This window comes from Mustela erminea, chromosome 11, assembly GCF_009829155.1.
Source record: "Mustela erminea isolate mMusErm1 chromosome 11, mMusErm1.Pri, whole genome shotgun sequence".
NCBI classification, from domain to species: Eukaryota; Metazoa; Chordata; class Mammalia; order Carnivora; family Mustelidae; genus Mustela; species Mustela erminea.
The window spans coordinates 74,631,013-74,650,816 of NC_045624.1; the positions used below are offsets into that span (position 1 = coordinate 74,631,013).

General features: G+C 38.1%; 1 non-coding gene across 1 annotated transcript; it reads left to right on the forward strand.

Annotated features, from left to right (window-relative positions):
• The first annotated feature begins 15,790 nt into the window (after positions 1–15,790).
• Positions 15,791–15,943, forward strand: LOC116569797. Its single transcript, XR_004277204.1, has one exon. It is a non-coding gene; the product is annotated as a U12 minor spliceosomal RNA (small nuclear RNA).
• Positions 15,944–19,804: the final 3,861 nt, after the last annotated feature.

Below are 19,804 nucleotides of genomic sequence, written 5' to 3' on the forward strand. Positions count from 1 at the left end.
AGTCATTCTTTACAATCCTCTTTTCCTCAAAGCCTAAGTCCAATTTGCAAGCCAGAACTGTGCAGTTATGCAAAATACGGTCTAACAGCAGCTGCTCCTTACCTACCACTTAAGTTCCATTTATCATCATTTTCATCTAGAATAACTTTCTAACTGGTCGAGCTTTTCTGCTTTTGTTCCCAAAGGTCACTTCTGCACAGTAGCCAAAGGGATCTTTCTGTACAATGTAATTCAAGTTCTGTCGCTCGTATGGCCATATTGTCCGATGACTTCATACTTGTAGAAATGTTAACCATTTAGTTGTATTTTTTTCTTTTTATAGTCATGGTCCTATGATACATATTGCTCTTCAGTGGTTTTTCAGATTAATTAATTCATTCATTCAGCAAGTATTTGTTGAATGCCTACAATATTCCAAACATTATTCTGGCCTCTGGAGATACGGGGATGGGGAAGAAAAGAATCCTGTAGGAAGTTACCCTGTTTCCTTGGATGTCCCACAGCACATGAACATTTAATTTTCCTGTTGCCACAAATAGTACATGTTCACCATAAAAAATTTGACAAATACAGAAAAACAAACAGAAGAAATGTGCTACACTACAAGCTTCTTTTAATATTTTGTTCATTTTCCTCTCTTGCTTTTCTGTATTTTACTTCCTGTATTATTCCTGTGGGCAGAGCCTATGTTCTCTTTATTCATTAGTATCCTGGTCAGGACACTTCATCCCTTTTGCATTTTGGAATTTATTTCATCCCTAAGCTGGCTTCTCAATATTTAGATCATTCTTTCCTCATCAAGGTCTCCTACTCAGAAGGCCAAGCACATGTTTCTGCCTGCCTTTCTCGAGAACCTTCCCCTGAGGTCTGAATCACATCAAGTACCCAGCGGCCACACCAGATGTATCTCTACGTCTCCCTCAGAAAAGCAAAAGCATCTCCAAACTTTACGCATGTATCTTATAGTTATATTCAAGGAAACTCCAGAGTAAGCAAACGGAAGGACTTGGTAGTAGTTGTTCTTTAAAGGGAAAACAAACTAACAAACAAAGAGCCAAATCAGAGCTCCTGGGGAATTTTTCAGTTGATTCTAGAAGTCAGCGCTTTGTGGTGCCATTCATAAATAGGAAGAAATTGAAAACTCAGGCAAAAGCATGAAAACTTCAAATACAATCAAAAGCCCTGTGAGCATGTAGTTTTACCACAGAAGTACTGCGCAGCCTGGAATCACAAAGAGAAGCACCAGGGAGCTGATTAACTAGGACCATGGTGATAGTAAGCTAGAAAATACGTTTTCCCTTCAAATGCAGAGCACTTGATGTTCTGCATGACACAGCGCGATGCCACACACCTCAGGGATACCAAGTGAAATCCAAGCAAGGTCATTTGTCAAAGCAAAAGTCACTTGTGCCTAATAGCATTTTATTAGCCCATGTGAGATGTTTCAAAGTTCTGAACCTCTTTCTTAGGGGATATGACTACATTATCAAGCGTATTACTCAGTTTGCTCCCACCTGCTACCTCCAGTGATAAACCATGTCCACGCAACACAAGAGAATACACGAGCACATAACGGGTATAATAATTATCACAGCAACAGCAACACGAACACCTGGTATTTGGATAGCACTGTACATTTCACAAAGCACTTTTATGTGTACCATTCAACTCTTTTTTTTTTTAAGGTTTTATTTATTTATTTGACAGACAAGAGATTACAAGTAGGCAGAGAGGCAGGCAGAGACAGAGAGGAGGAAGCAGGCTCCCTGCTTAGCAGAGAGCACGATGCGGGGCTCTATCCAGGGACACTGGGGGATCATGACCTGAGCCAAGGCAGAGGCTTTAACCCACTGAGCCACCCAGGTGCCCCTACTGTTCATCTCTTTTAACAACTTTATGAAATTAACTAATTTACAAGGTATCACCACTTTGGGCAGAAAACTGAAGTTCTGATTTGCTAAGTAACTTGAAACCTTGATTTATCACTGGAACTCAAATCCTAACCATCCATAGAAGTGAACAAGGACTCTAAGCCAGACTTGGATTTCAGGTCTACCATCGTCTCTCCAACAACATCTGGTCTCTTTTTAAGAGGCTCCATAACAACTAAATTCTTTAGAATAAAGTAATTTTATTTCAGTGATCAATTTAGAAAATTAATGGTGGTCCAGATGTTTTTTGCTGGTGTAGAAATATATTATTTCATAGTAGAGCAATTATGTGGTACTTTTAGAATAATCAGTTGAGCATGCTAAGATTATTCACCGTGGAAGACTCTTCGCTCTTCAAGTTATTAATAAAGCTAATAATTTAACAGCAGCCAACAATTATTGATTACCTGACATGTGACAATCTTTTTTCTTAAATCTCATACCAACTTAACAAAATGAACATTAACCCCTATTTTTTTTTAAGATTATATTTATTTGTTTGACAGAGATCACAAGTAGGCAGAGAAGCAGGCAGAGAGAGGAGGAAGCAGGCTCCCCGATGAGCAGAGAGCCCGATGCAGGGCTCCATCCCAGGATCCTGGAATCATGACCTGAGCTGAAGGCAGAGGCTTTAACCCACTTAGCCACCCAGGCGCTCCAACCCCTATTTTTCAAATAGAAACTCAGGTATAAAAAGGTTAAGAAATGAGAACAAACCCAGAGAAAGAGTGGAACCCCTGGGATACAATTCCTACCAATCTGGCCTCAAAGCATGCACTCAAATTACACTTTTGCCAAGAGGACAAGAAGCACACAGCAGAATCATTAAGGAACCTTTATCAGAGGAAGGTACAAGACAAACCAGACATCAAAAACCTGCATGACTGGGGTGCCTGGATGGCTCAGTGGTTTAAAGCCTCTGCCTTCAGCTCAGGTCGCGATCCCAGGGGCCTGAGATCAAGCCTCGAGTCCGGCTCTCTGCTCAGTGGGGAGCCTGCTGCCTCCTTGCTCTCTCTCTCTGCCTGCCTCTCTGCCTACTTGTGATCTCCGTTTGTCAAATAAATAAATAAAATCTTAAAAAAAAAACAACCTGCATGACTTTTTTAGGGTTTATTTGATCTAGAAATACTACACAATACTGTTTTCTCAAGTATTATACTATCGTTCCAGGAAAATTATCAAAGGGTATATATTTTACAAACACAATTACCATGATATACTAACACAGAGAACAAATACAAGCATGATACCCATTTAACAGCAAACATTCAATGAGTTAGTATTGACTGCAAAATACTCTGAACTCTGTGGTCTTAGCCGTACAAGGAATTCAGGATTTTTTAAAAAGCTTTTATTTATTTATCTGCTGGGAAGAGGGAGAGGACACAAGCAGGGGGAGCAGCAGGCAGAGGGAGAGGGAGAAGCAGGCTCCCGGCTGAGCAGAGAGCCCGAAGCCAGACTAAATCCCAGGACCCTGGGTTCATGACCGGAGCCGAAGGCAGACACCTAACCGACTGAGCCAGCCAAGCATCCCAGAATCCAGGAATTTAAAAATAGGAAGAATAGACACACCTGCAGTCTTAGAAAGCCCTCGATGGAATCATTGCAACTTACAACAAGCTGCAAATCAAATACAAGTAGTGAGAGCCACGGTTCTCAAACTTCAGTGGGCACTGGAACCCCCGGGAGAACTTATTACCAAGTAGAGTCTTGGACCCCACCCCTCTGAGTTTCTGATTCTCTGGTTCAGAAGGCCTGGGAGGGGTGTGAGTATTTGCATTTCTAACAAAGTTCCAGGTGATGCTGATGTTGCTGGTGTAGTGACCACACTCTGAGAACCACTGTGACTGAGCTTCAGCAGAATTCTGAGAGCATAGAGAAAGATGTAATAAGTCTTACAAAGCAGGGGGAAAAAAATCGTGGAGAGCTTAGTCTTTGTTTTTGTTTTCAAGACTTATTTATTTATTTATTTGCGAGAAGAGAATGCGTGCACATGCACATGCTTGTGGGGGGCGGGGGTAGACAGAAGGAAAAAGGGAGAGAATCTCAGGCAAACTCTGCACTGAGGGCAGAGCCGGACCCCGGGCTCAGTTTCACAACCTTGGGATCATGACCCTGAGATCACAACGTGAGCCCAGACCGAGAGTCCAGTTCTTAACTGACTGAACCACCCAGGTGCCTAGAGAGCTTAGCCTTTGTACTGAGCTTTGACAAAGGAGGAGAATGTCAGGTATTGAAGGATAATGTGTTTCTATCTCAAAAGGAGGCATAATCCTTCAGACTTATCCTTCTCTCATTTTAGTGATTTGGTGGCCTCACTCTACTTTTGCAGAATGGAATGAAAATGATGACTCCATCTCTCTTCATCCAACAACTCAACAATGATATTTTCTTGCCTTTCTGACATTTCAGAAAGGAATGAAAGAATAATTTTAACACATTTTAAGCCTTATTAAATTCCTTCTTTGTTCCATTTCAAATGATTTCAATTTCCCCTGAAATCTTCTCCTAAACCTGACTTTCACATCGTAGGGATGATCAAGAATGTGAATGAGATGTTGGTCAAGTTTTCCTTTGCAGATTTGTTTGATTGATTGCAATGGCTGAAATAAGTCACAACTTCCTGAGTAAGTATCCTTCCTATTCTTATCCCAAAAGGCAAAAGAATAAATGGAAACAATTCTAAAAGCATTTTAACTGTATGCTGGAGTTGGAGAACATCCAAAGGGATAATGTACTGACTCATGAGAATAGTTTCATTCCCCATTCCTCGATCAATTTACCACACGACCCTAGAGAAGTCATTTAAATTCTCACTGCTTTAATTTTTGCATTTGTAAAATGGAGATAATATTTGCCATGAGGTTTAGTTAATGCTTGAAAATGCTTTTGAGATCCCTGGAAAAGGAGAGAATAAAATACTATTACTCTACATTGGACTTTGGAACCCAAACTATAAAATTAAAAAGAATCTACACTCCGGTAGAAACCAGCCTGTGGAGAAGGAATTTTCCTACAACTGAGCTTTTTGCTGTCATGACAAGTGTATATTGGACTCCAATATTGTCAAGTGCTTTACAGTCATTCCTTCTAATGGTTTTTATTCCATTGCTCTTGCAGATGGAACAACTAATGGGAAGATAATTCAAATGCTATCTGTCAGTCTAAGAGTGAGGAAAACCTTTTCCATAAGAACCAGGTAGTAAATATTGTAGACTGCAGACCACATATGTGCATCCAATCACATATGATCATGATTATGAGTCATGCTTAAAACTGGGACAAATAATCATTGCTAATCATTATCATTTTAAAATTTCCCGTTAAAAGCATCAGCCTTCCTACCCTCTTTCATTTGAGTTTATTATTTATTCAGATTGGGTCAGTAATACAGAGTTAGGGAAAATCTGCTACCTGAATATTTGGGTTTTCAGTTTGAAAATGGACCATCTTTTCAAATAATACTGTTCATTTCAAGTTCTATTTTCCCCAAAATAATTTATTAAATCAAGCTAGTTGATTTTAGGACCCCCAAACACAAGCCATTCTGTCTCATTCACATTTTCTATTTTGTTTTGCCTGCTGCTTCATTACTTGTGTTTCCTCATGAGCCTTTAGAGAAAATAATGTTATTCCTTCAGTCGTGCAAATTGAAAACCTATTTTTAAAGAGCTGTGCTTCAGCCATTTTGATTATCCTACATTCCATTCTCCTCTTCACTTATTTAAAAAAGAAAGAGACTATCTATAAGCCCCATGTCTCTCCTGGGAGTTGTAGAAGCCTGTTTTGTTCTTATTAACGCACACATTTACACACATTTTGTTTTCTTATTGCAATGACAGTTTACCTTCCTGTTTACTTTTCTGTTTACATCTCCATTAAGAAGTTTTGTCTAAAGTGTTCTATATAAAGATTCCTAATCAGGTCTCCTTTTAAAACTATATAAAGTAGAAACAATGAGTTTCCCAATTTAAAGTTACCAGAGTTTACAAAATGGGAAGTAGTTTAAAGATTTTTGCTTTCTTGTGGTTATAATTAATTTTTTTAATATTAGGAGCTTCTCTTTTAACTGAGGTGAACTTGCACATAAAGTTCCTCATAATCCATGTTAAGTCAACCAAATGTTTCATATTATAGGTTACTATGGTTTCTTCTTACAGGTTAATAAAGCAATTATATTTAGTTTTCTGTGATAGAAAATGAGAACGGCAGTTATTTTTTATGTAGAACTATAATCTCACAACTTAATATATTTAAAGCCATTCTTTTCTGGTTTTCTTTCCCTGTGGTATGCCCTTCTGAAATAAGCCTATTAGTCTTGACACATGGAAGTTGCACTATTCTGTTTTCCTCAGATTCATGCCATAATTAGAAATCAATCCATCATAGAAATGTCTTTATAGCACTATGATTTAGCATTATGTCCTCAGTTTTTATTGAGGGCTGATATAATAAAGGGCTCTATGAAATAATTCTCTGTAGTTTTGATAAAACTGCTACTAAAGACACCGCCCATTATATTATTCAATACCCCAAAATGAACACCCCCATTTTATGTTTTTCTCAAGATTCCAAGCAAGGAAAAAAAGGTTTCCTCTTGATTCTATTTGCTCTTTTATAATTTTAAAATAGTTTTAAACTAATAAATTCAGCACTAAGTCACAGGATACAAAATCAATATAAAAATTAGTTGTATTTCTCTACACTAACAATAAATAATCTGGGGAAAAAACAAGAAAACATCCACAGGGAAATACAATTCAAAACCACAATGAAATATCACCTCACACCCGTTATGACTTCTACTACCCCCCAAAAGGCAGAAAATTGCAAATATTGGTAAGGATGGGGAGAAATGGAAATATGTGCACTGTTGATAGGAATGTGAAATGGTGCAGGAACTATGGAAAACAGTATGAAGTTTCCTCCAAAACTTAACAATAGAACTTAACTACCACATTATCTAGCAATCCCACTTCTGAATAGAGAGCTAAAAGAATTGAAAATAGGACTTTGAAGAGATATTTGCACTCCCATGTTCAGTGAGGCGTTATTCACAATAGCCAAAATGTAAATGACCTAAATATCCATCAACAGATGAGTGGATGATAAAAATGTGGAGTACACAAACAATGGAATATTATCAAGCCCTAAAAAAAAAAGGAAACCCTATCATATGCGTAAACATGGAAGAACCTTCAGGACATTATGTTAAGTGAAATAAATTAGTCAAAGGAGGACAAATACTGCATGACTCCACTTATACAAGTTACCTGTAAGAGTCAAATTCATAGAAGCAGAGCAGAATGATGGTCATCAGAGACTAAAGGGAGGAGAAACAAGGTGTTGTTAAATAGGTATGGATTTTTAGTCAAGCAAGATGGAAAATTTCTAGACACTAGCTATACAACACTGTGCTCATAGTTAACAATACTGTATTGGACATTCAAAGATTTGAGAGGTGAGATCTCATGTGTTTTTTACCACAATAAAAAAATTGAACTACAAAACTTCTAGAGGAAAAGCATAACAGAAAATCTTTGTGACCAAGAATTAAGAAAATATTTCTTAGATACAACACTAAAAGTATGATCCATAAAACAAAAAATTGATCATTGAATTCCATCAAAATTATGTACTTTGACTCTTTCAGAGACAGTTAAGGGGATTAATAGACAGGCTGCCAACTGAGAGAAAGTATTTGCAAATCTAATATAAGACTTGTATCTTGAATATATAAGGGATTCTGAAAACATAAGAAAAAATGAGGGAATGGTTTGAACAGACAGTGTACTAAACAAAATACACAGGTTTAAATGGAAAGTGCATCATATATACATACACACACACATATATACACATAACCATATACACACACATATATACACATAACCATATATATATATACACACATATATATATGGTTATATATATGTTGTTATATATATATTTTATATATATATATATATATATATCCTTCTGTGTGTGGATATATGTACACACACACAGGCAAAATAAGCACATAAATAAATACTCCAAAGCCATGAAACAACACTATATACTTACTAGAATTTCTTAAATTAAAAATTCCCACTCTATAAAGTAACAGTGAGGCTGTATAGTAACTAGAGAAGTAACTAGAACTCTCATAGGCTGCTGGTGAGGATGTAAAATGTCACAAACACTTTTGAAAACAGTTAGTTTCTTAAACCATTAAATATATACACACACCACATGACTTAGCTATTCCAGTCCTTGTATCACCTAAGAGAAATGAAAAAAAAAATGTTCATATAAAGATTTGTATCTATTCAAATGTAGTGATCCGAAGGGGCATGTGCGCCCAAATGTTTAAAGCAGCAATGTCTACAATAGCCAAACTATGGAACGAACCTAGATGTCCATCAACAGATGAATGGATAATGATGATGTGGTGTGTGTGTGTGTGTGTCTATATATATACATTGTGTATATCTATATCTATATCTAGATATAGATATAGATATAGATATACACAATGGAATACTATGCAGCTATCAAAAGAAATGAAATCTTGGGGCGCCTGGGGGGTTGGGCCGCTGCCTTCGGCTCGGGTCATGATCTCAGGGTCCTGGGATCGAGTCCCGCATCGGGCTCTCTGCTCGGCGGGGAGCCTGCTTCCCTCTCTCTCTCTCTCTACCTGCCTCTCCATCTACTTGTGATCTCTCTCTGTCAAATAAATAAATAAAATCTAAAAAAAAAAAAAGAAATGAAATCTTGCCATTTGCGACGATGTGGATGGAACTAGAGGGTATTATGCTGAGCAAAATAAGTCAATTAGAGAAAGACAACTATCATATAATCTCCCTGATATGAGGAAGGAAGATGCAACATGGGAGGTTTAGGGGGTAGGAAAAGAATAAATGAAACAAGATGGGATCAGGAGGGAGACAAACCATAAGTGACTCTTAATCTCACAAAACAAACTGAGGGTTGCTGGGGGGAGGGGTTTGGGAGAGGAGGGGTGGGATTATGGACATTGGGGAGGGTATGTGCTATGGTGAGTGCTGTGAAGTGTGTAAACCTGACGATTCACAGACCTGTACCCCTGGGGATAAAAACACATTATATGTTTATTAAAAAAATTTAAAAATTTAATAAAGGTTAAAAAAAAATTAGTATCTTCTCATTCAGAGAAGTTTTATTAAGTCAAAACTTAAAACACCCCAAATGTCCATCATCAGGTCAATGGATAAACAAAACTGGGTATATTCATAGAATGGAATATTACTCAGCGATAATAAAGAATAGACTCCTGGATGAATCTTGATAAAATTACGGTGACTGAAAGAAGTCAGAATAAAAAAGACTATATACTGTATGATTCCATTTGTATAAAACTCTACAGGAATGCCAGCTAATCTAGGAAGCAGAGCAGTGGTTGCCTGGGAACGGGAGTGGTGTGCACTGGGGTAATAAGGGCTAGAATAAGTGATGATAAGGGGGGACATAGGGGAATGCTTTGTCAAAGGGTTACTGGAGGTAGTGGTTATGTTCATTGTCCACATTCTAGAAGAATTTTCAGAAGTATACATATGTCAAAACTCATCAAATCTCACACTTCAAGTATGTTTAGTGTGTTGTTTATCAATTACAATTTACAAAGCTGTTAAAAATGTTCCTTGTGCAGCTCTGAAGTGATCTGAGTTGCACTTTGAAAGGTTGACTATAAGGCAACATTCTCTAAGATGAAAGAAAGGCTTAGGTTAGGACTTCCACAAGGAGATATCTGTAATAGTGATAATGAGAGTTATTAAGAGACGGTTGAATAAATTGTGTGGAAATGGAGAAGAATGAATGATTCAGTACTGTTGGCTCATCTGTGATGGTATTCCCTTACTCCAAAAACAGAAGCTGAAAATTATTTGGCCTCCAAAAGCCCACTGTAGTCTTATGAAGCATAACGATTTCTCTCCTTCAAGTTCAGTCTCAAGATTAAGACTGTTTTCAGAGTCCAGAAAGGCAGAGGAATACTACATAAGCTTCACCATATTAATTAGATTTGCTACCATGTATTCAAGCAACAAGTATCTTTTGATCACCTTCTAAGTCTGTGCAAGGCTCTTGATTAGTCACCAAGATACAGGGAGCTCCACACATACAACTGGGATTGCCAATATATTTAGCAAGATGAATGACAATTAAATGATTGCCTTTCAGAGCCAGAAGTGACTTACTGGCCTGGTGTTAATACCCAAGGTTTCCAGGTTTGGCTTTTAATTTGTGCCCTATATAATTATACATATAATTTTTAGGGTATCATGCATGTACCAATTACTGTGTTGACAGGTATAGTCCAAAAGTCCAACATCTATCTTGAGAGAAAACTTTGTGCCCTACATCAACCTTTGTTTCTCATAGTCAGGCTGGCCTCAGGACAAATAAAATTACATATAAATGCACCCTGACTTTTATTTCCCCCCATAGGTTCTAAATAATTTGGCTGTAACTCTTTGGGGATGACATTCATGAAAAACCCTATAATCTTTGTTATTGTGTTTCTCAGCTGCAGGTACTTCCAAAGCTGTGATTTATCTAAATTGTATTTTTGTGAAAGGGTTATAAAGGGGATAATGTGAAAAGTCTATTGGGATATTGTTAGTAAATTTATAAAATTACTTTCTGTATCCAGTTAGAGCAAGTAATTTTTTCACTCGCTGCTTTTAGGGCAGGCTTATGTATCATCGAAGACGTCAAGGGAATAAAAGTTAAGCACCCAAACTAAAGATTCTTTGTCTAAAACCATGTCTGTTAGGACAAGTTCATCATTTATGAAGCTCAAACATAGTCTTCAGATGAGTGAGCCACCTGAGCTCAAAGCTACAAAACTGTACACAGATATTTCCAGAATTCTTCCTCTTGCCCACTTTGTACTGCTCCTTCAGATGTAGGAGTGAGTTACTGGTCTCAGTGCCATATACCTACCACAGGAGCACATTCTCATGGCTGCTTGATGCAACCAAGGCAGCAGTCCCTACACAGGGCTTGACTCCAAAGAGAAGTCTGTCTTATATAATGGGTTCTCCTGAGCACTGCTATGCCCTTCTGTGGCTGAAAGGAGCTGACGGTACAAAATGCTAAGGAGGGTCTGACCTCCTCTGCTCTTGTGAAGATGAAGTCCTACTCTATTCACAATGCCACAGCGCCAAAGAATTTTGGAATCTCACCTGACTTCTTGGTGTTAGGTTGAGCAGTCAGTGAGTATGGAACATTTCAGTTCCTTGGTTCTGTAACCTTTAATCATATGTCTGGAACCTTTCCATCTTAACCATCTAGTTAATTTCTATGGATCCAAGAGAAATGCAAAGAGCCTATGAGCCAGAAGTAGCTAGCATGAAGTCCAAAGTGAAAGTTAGCTGGGATTAGCGGCCGATAACAGTGCTCTGTAAGGAAACAAAGTTTTAGCAACAATTAGAACATCCAGCTGGGAAAATAGCAAAGTGTGGGATCAGAACTATCAAAGCCCAATTAATTCATTGCCTAATTTCTAAGCTATGTCAAATGTAGTGCATTTAGTTGCTGGGTCACAAAACTGCATAAGGAAAACTGATAACTTGTCCCAGCTCAGCAGAGACTAAGGAGACAAAGAACTAAATGCAATGTGGTATCTTGGGTTGGATTCTGGAACAGAAGGAAATTCATGGGAAAATTGGCGAAATCTGAATGAAGTTTGAAGTTTAGTTCACAGTAATGCATCAGTGTTGGTTTCTTAGCTCTGACAAATACACTGTAGTAATGGAAGATGGTACCATTAGGGAGACTAAAATGGGCAGGAGCTTGGGAACTTTACAGGGATTCTTATGTTGTGTGCAACTTTTCTGTAAATCTAAAATTATTTCAAAATAAAAAGTTTAAAAATGAGTAAGACAAGATTCTTATCCTGCAGTAGAGCATAATGGGAAAGATATTATAGTAAAGAGAACAACTCCATTCTAACACTAAATGATTTAACAACAACAAAAAAAAATTCCTAAGGCTCAATGGTGCATCGGACCCGCAGAGCTCCTCATCCACACTAGAGTTTAATGAGAGTACCTGAGATCGATTCTAAAGGCCTGGCAGGAAAAGGAAATGTTGGCCAGAATTACAGGTAGGAGGAAAGGCATGAGATGTATGGCGAACCAACAGATAATTTGGAAGGGCAAAGGGTAATACTAGAGATGGGACCAGATCCAACTGTGCCAGGCTCACGTGCTGGGCTAAGGACCGGGAACTCCACCTGGGGGTGATGGTGAGTAATATCATCAGATCTGCAACAGCATGCATTTTTGGAGGCAGAGCTGAAAGTAGGGAGAAAAATTAGGAACCTTTTGCAATGCTGTGAATGAGGCAGAAATAGTACATAGGGAGAAAGGAACATAAATTTGAGAATTACAAAGGAAGTAAAATAAGTAGTATTTAGTGAACCTGACTTGAGGCCATTGAGTGCAGAGGGAAATAATCTAGCAGACAAAAAAAAATCTTTGGATTATCACTCTACTATGACATGATACAATAATTAATTTTCAAACACTAATAGCTGACTTGTGAAAAACAGTTGAAACTCTGCTTAGTTCCTCTGCTGTGGATATGACACAAAAACTTGCAGTCAACAAGGCACCATAAATTCATGCTTTTAAAACCCATATGCTTAAAACAATATAGTAATTGATAAAATATTAAAAGTGAAACCAGAAGCACATAGCTAACTTGAATATAAGTTAAGATGTCTGTGAAGCAGAATGAAGACCTAAAAAGTTTTCTTTAAAAAAATTTTTTCTAAAATACAAAATTTATATTTTAAAAAAAGGATATAGGAAAATGAACCTAAGAGAAAACAATAAATCAGAACATGGGAACCAAAATCACAAGATGCATTTTTAAAAATAAGAAATGAAAGAAGACATTTTCAAATTTCATTTTAAAATAGTTGTTTCTGTTCTTAAAAAAGCAATGAGGTAGGTAAGAAAAGCAAATCCAGTTACGAAATTGGCATTTTCAAATTTCGAACAACACAACACTTGACAAAAGCAAATAGAACACCCGGGTAGAAAATGCTAGCCACATATGTGAGTGGTCATATTCTGTCTGTTTATTTCTTTGGGAAAGTGGCCGTTTCCATATGTGATCATTCTTTTAAGAAACCACTGGTACCAGGATATCTAGCCGATCATAAATAAATGACTTCAGCAATAAGTCTCCTATCCCTTCTCTTGAAGAAAGTTTAGTTCCATGAACATAATAATGCTGTTATAGGGTCATTTAAAATATTCCATTGTGTCTGGCATACAGTAAGCCCTCAGTAAGTCCATTATTATTCCCCAAAGCATCAATGATGTAATTTATTACTAGTATTGTTATCATCATTATTAGGCACTCTCAGATAGTGTTAGAGATGATACAAGTTGTAAACTATTTCCCCTTTCTCTCCTTTCAATGAAGACCTACCAGCTCTTCCTTTGTTCTGATTTCCAAAGACCTCTGAATAGTTCCTTATTCATTATTTAGTTTTCCTTTCCAAAAACACTTTCCTTTTTTTCCCTTTATCTCTTATTTTCTCAATCATGGAAACCTCTTTGATTACTCTGTTTCTGTAAATAGTATCACCATTATTCCAGGCTTAAAACCTCAAACTAATCTTTCAATATTCTATCTTCTTATTCAATTCAATTAGCTATCATCTGGAAAAAGAAGAAGAAGAAGAAGAAATGTATCCTTTAATTCTCGCTCACATCTGTCCATTTCTTTGCATCATCATCACCAGCTTTAAGGTTTTAGATCATAGCTAGCTAGGTATTATTACATCGCATCTGATTTGATTCCCCATGTCTCCTCATAGTAAGCGTTCCCCTTTGCACACCAATATGTAAATACTGTATTCAGCGAGTGGGACTCAATAGGGTGCAAGTGGTAAACAGCATTATTCTTTCTTCTATATTCAAACGTGCTCGTGCACTAATTCTCTCCCTGCATCTGCCACGAGTCACAGGCAGATATACAATGGAATGAAAGAACAAAATCTTTCCATTTGCAAGAATGTGGATGGAGCTAGAGTATATTATGCCAAGCAAAATAAGTCAGTCAGAGAAAGACAAACACCAAATGACTTCACTCATACGTGGGATTTATGAAACAAATGAACATAGGGGGAAAAAAGAGAGAGAGGCAGACCATAAACCAGACTCTTAACTACAGAGAACCGAGGGTGATGGGGGTAAGGTGGGGGGTTTATATGGGGGATGGGTATTAAGAGGGGCACTTGTGATGAGCACTGGGTGTTGTCTGTAAGTGATAAATCACCAAATTCTACTCCTGAAACTAATATTACACTATATACTAACTACCTAGAATTTAAATAAAAACTGGAAAAAGAAAGAAAATTTTCTAGGCCCTTTTGGTCACAGTCTCAATCTGGTCCAAAACAATTTAAAAGTCTTCCCCTCCCTTCTCCAACCTCCTACTAGCCCTGACAGAGTCTGTATCGGATGTAAGCCTGCAATGAACAGTGGGGACTTATTTTATTTCTCCTCTGTTCCTCTGTCACGTTCTCCTCCACTATTGGCTGTTCTAACAGACACCTCAAGAGCCAGGACACAGGAAAAAGGTGATGAGAGATAAACAGAGTTGTGACAGGTGGTTAACTAAAGGCATTCATCCGGATGTGACGAAGGCACAAATACTGCTTCATTTCCATTCATTTCTCATTTGGGGAGCACTTTTTTTTTTCCTAAGACAGAGCATGCAAGCAGCAAGGGACAGAGAGAGAAGGCGAGAGAGAATCTTAAGCAGGCTTCACGTCCTGCATGGATCTCAATGCAGGGCTCGCTCTCACAACCCTGAAATCATGACCTGAGCCTAAATCAAGAGTCTGACACTTAGCTGACAGAGCCACCCAGGCACCCCTCATTTGGGGAGCATTTTCGTGGGCTTTCCAAAGTGTGTCTCTTAGGACTGCTGACTGCAGTTATCAGGACACGGTCCATAGTGATCCCCTGCAAGGGCGATATAGACCTAAAGGTGCCCCTGTCCAGAGAAGCTCCCTCTGATCTGTTCACCCCCCACACATTTAAGATAGAAGTGAGCATTCACGACTCTAAAAACAAAGTTTTCCAATCTGCTAGCATGCTTTCCATAGTCCTACAGGATTCAACATACATATTCAACCCCTATTATTCTCAATTTCTACTAAAATTTGGTAAGAAGAATTCTCTTTTACTGTTAAAACTGATGTTTTCGGGATGCCTGAGTGGTTCAGTCAGTTAAGTAGGTTAAGTATCTGCCTTCGGCTCGGGTCGTGATCCCAGGGTCCTGGGGTTGAGCCCCACATTGGGGGGGTCTCTGCTCAGCAGGGAGTCTGCTTCTCCCTCTCCCTCTGCTCTTCTACCTGCTTGTGCTCGCTCTCACTCTCTCTCTTTCAAATAAATAAATAATATTAAAAAAAAAAACTAATGTTTTCAACTCACACTTCTATGAAAAGTCATCATATGGTCATAAGGCCCATAAGGCTATTTTCTTAGGCTAAGATTCTTAAACTAAAGCTCTCTCTAATCTTCTCTGACTGGTCATTCTAATCTATTCCCTACAACTAAGCCAATCCAGAAATCCTGCGCTGCTCCAGATCTAATCACTGCTTTCTGAATTCTGGCCTTTTTGTACCTCCAGCCTTTCCTCCACTCTCCACCCACAGACAGGACTCTTTTCCAATCTTTATTTTCAATGAAACTGAATTTGATTAATTCACACAGTAAAGGAACTAATTGAAGGGATAGTAGAGAGTTCACATAATCACCTGGAAAGCCAGAGAACTCTATGTGGAAGGAAACTGAGAAAGGAAGAAATCTATCCCTTAAACTTATCAGTAAGGAAAATAACAATTTGAGGTGATGCCAGAATCTTCACTGCTAATGCGAGATGAATTTGTGACTGGATACAGGTTGCCCCTAAGCTGATCTGCCTACTTGGTATCATGCCTGGAGTCACGATCTGCATGTCCCCCTTTAACACTAAAAGAGTAGACTGGTACAAGCTAATAATCAAGACTGAGAAGGTGCTTGTTTCCTCCAAGTAATAAACACGGTTAATCCAAGGAAGGAAGGGAGGGGCGGAAGGAGGGAGGGAGGGATGAAGGGAGAGAAGGAAAGAACCCAAGATCATTTCATAGGAATGATCTGTTGGGGAGACCCTCAACGTTATCAGTCATCATTACACCACTGGGCCCTCCAGTCTTCTGCAATCACAGCAAATGATCTCTCTCCCTGGCCTTTCCCTTTTCTTTATTTCCAAAAGGTTTAAAGTTCCAAGCAAGAACACACAGTTAGTCATGGCTGACTCACACGTCCACAACTCAAAAACCACAGGGCAAGGGAAAGTTACTTAGCATGGAAGATTAGTCAAATATATGATGTAGGGCACATATCATTGTTTTTATAAAATCCCAAGAGAATATATTAAAAATAATTTGAATTCAAGGGAGATATCCACAAAGCAATTAGGCACATACATATACGCAAAAACTCAATGTCTCCCTTATACAAAAACAAAGAAAACCGCAATGCCAAAGACATCAAACACTTAAAAGGGAAAAACAAAATATAGACCCTTATGAAGAAAACTTAGGGGTACCTGAGTGGTTCAGTCAGCTAAGCATTCAACTCTTGATTTTGGTTTAGGTCATGATATCAGGGTCCTGGAATTGAGCCCTGCGTAGGGCTCCATGCTCAGTGGGGAGTCACCATGAGGGTTCCCTTTCTCTCTCCGAACCCCCCGACTCATGCACATTATATCTCTCTCTCAAATTAAAAAAAAATCTTTTTAAATTTAAATTCAATTAGCCAATATACAGTACATCATTAGTTTTAGATGTAGTGTTCAATAAATCTCTAAAAAAAAAAGAAACAATAAACACTAATTCAGATGTAGAATGGAAGAATTGAATAAATAAAAACATTCATTATTTTTGGGTGGAGAGACTGAGTATTTTAAGGTAGCTTTATTTATAATCCAAGATGAATTTGGATTAAGATTTGTAGCCATACCCCTCCTTACTGAACAATAGGAATTTAGTGTTAAATTTAGTGTTAGATTTAATTAATTTGATTGAACCTATTTACTTTTATGTGGGGAAGGAGTGGTGTGTGTGTGTGGGTGTGTTGGGTGTGTGGGTGTGTTTGTGTGTGTGTTCTGGAAATGATTTTAAATTGGCCTATAGATAATTTATAGATACTTAGGTTAATATGTTTGATATTAAACATGAATAATTAAACAGAAAAAAGTGTCTAAGTTCAAGGTAGAGTCACAGCATCCACATTTCTACCCAAAGAAGTGTTCATATTTCAAATCTGAAATCCCACTAAGGAAATCATGTTAACTTTTAGCTTATCTTCCAACCTGTCAAGCATTAAACATGGTCACTTATTCATGGACAGATTCCATTGTATCCTCCATCTAGTTCAGAAACTAGAAGGTTAGATTATTCTTAGTTATTTTTTATATTCCTTTGTCCTGCTATTAGGAGTCTGAACAGATGAGTAGATAGGATCTAAGATTGTTAAAACTCATTTTACAGAGTCTCCTGTCTAATTATCAGGTTATACTCCAGACACAATGTCATTACTGATGGAGATTTGATGAGGGTTGGAAATTAGAGAAAAAATAAATAAAGCTGAGAACACTCCGGGAACTATCATCAAATTGTTGGCCAATACAGAGTATTCTATTCAGTGGATATCTAGAACAAGACTTGTTTTTTACTCCCCTGATCTTAACAGCTTCCTTTACCAACTCCTATGACTGGAGAATATCAGAAGGTCAGAAGTCCTGTGTAACAAAATAAAATGCTGAAGCCCTTCCTGGTATCAATATTCCTGTTGTCAAGTGCCTTTGCTGTACCTCCAAATCTCCACCCATTGTCCACTTGGTCTAGAGCCACTGGGGGAGGCTACCTAACTTGTTCCACCTCAGTTGTCCCCAGTCCTCGTGTGTTCTGAAGAAGAATATGTCAGTGTGCTCTCACTAGTCACTTTTTATCTTGAAGAAGTGAGGTGTGGATTTATTTACAAAAAAAAAAAAAAGAAAGAAAGAAAGAAAGAAAAGAAGGAAGGAAGGAAGAAAGAAAAAGACAAACAAATAAAATGGGAATATTATTCACCCAAACATCTTCCCCTCAGATACAGAAAGACTCAAGTGGATCCATTGGTTACTTACCAGGTCCTTCCTGGTAAATCCCACTTGACTGAAACGATATTACCTACATTAACTAAGAACATTAAAGCTCCTTTGGTTTGGAAAGAGAATATAATGTAAAAAGTTACCAGAGCCAAGTCCCTTTCCAGTATTTCATGGTGGTCAAAGCAGGCCCTCATATAGAAAGAACATGCTGCCACCCACTCACCCATTCAGAAAGAGAAGGCACTCATTCACTCATCCAACAAGTATGTACTAAAAAAGTACTAATGCCAAACACTGTGGACTCAGGAGTGATAAAAAAAAATAAAAGACAAAAATTCATGCCCATGGACTTTTATATCCCAGTGGGGAGAGACAGCCAATAAACAAAATAAGTAATAGCCCCCTTTCAGGCTCAATATTAGCCTGTTTCAACCACATTGTTCCTTGAGGCCACAAAGATTGTGGTGTCAACTGACTTTTGGCTGGTTGGAATCTTGTTTCTAGTCATTTCTCTGTTACTTTTCTTTCTTGCTGGTTATTTCCACTCCAAGGGTTTTCCTTTGCTACTACCTCCAATCCAATGCCTGCAATTTAATGAGTTTCTGCTAAAAACAGTACTACCCCCAGCAACGCCCATTACACAGAGATGCAGTGACTGGAAAAGAACCACTGTTTATTACATTTCAAGAAGAAAAAAGCTGGGGTCGCACATTATTTATGAAATGTTTATGTCATCCAACAAACACAGCAGCTCTTCCCTCAGCCACTTACTTCACTGTTCAAGTCTTTTTTTTTTTTTTTAAGATTTTATTTATTTATTTGAGAAAGGGAGAGAATGAGAAAGAGAGAATATGGCGGGGGAGGGTCAGAGGGAAAAGCAGACTCCCTACTGAGCAGGGAACCCAACAAGGGACTGAGTCCTGGGACTCCAGGATCATGACCTGAGCCAAAGGCAGTCGCTCAACCAACTGAGCCACCCAGGCACCCCTGTTCAAGTCTTATAATTGAGAGTTCAGGTTTTCAGGTTTTCATTCTTTTATTTTTTTTTAAAGATATTTTTTTTTTTATTTTACAGACAGAGATCACAAGTAGGCAGAGAGGCAGGCAGAGAGAGAGGAGGAAGCAGGCTCCCCACTGAGCAGAGAGCTCAATGCGGGGCTCAAACCCAGAACCCTGGGATCATGACCCGAGTGAGCTGAAGGTAGAGGCTTTAACCCACTGAGCCACCCAGGTGCCCACAGTTTTTCACTCTTTAACCTTTTATGATACTGCTTGACCTAGTAATATGCTAGTCAATCTTCATGCCAGATCTCATTATATAGCTAGTTAAATACAAAAAATCATACATTCAAGATATAAAAAAAATAACACCTATTTTTGAAACAACTTTGTTAGGAAGGCAAGTTAAAAAACTTTATTGGGCTCTGCAAATAAATTTGGTAGGGGTGAAGGCTCTAAGCTCTGAACTCCAAAGTTAAATTTCTAATTTGGCTTTTTTTGAAGTGATGGAGCTCCTGTCTATTTTAACACGTCTGGTGTGAAGATAAGTCTTCACAGATTTAGAGACAAGTGAACGTGCTTTGGAAGTATTTGCACTTTATCTCTCTGATGAGTGTCTTTTAAGAACAATAAAGAGATTTATTTCTTTCAGGTAGTAGTGAAAATATTATGAAGGCCGTTACTGCTTT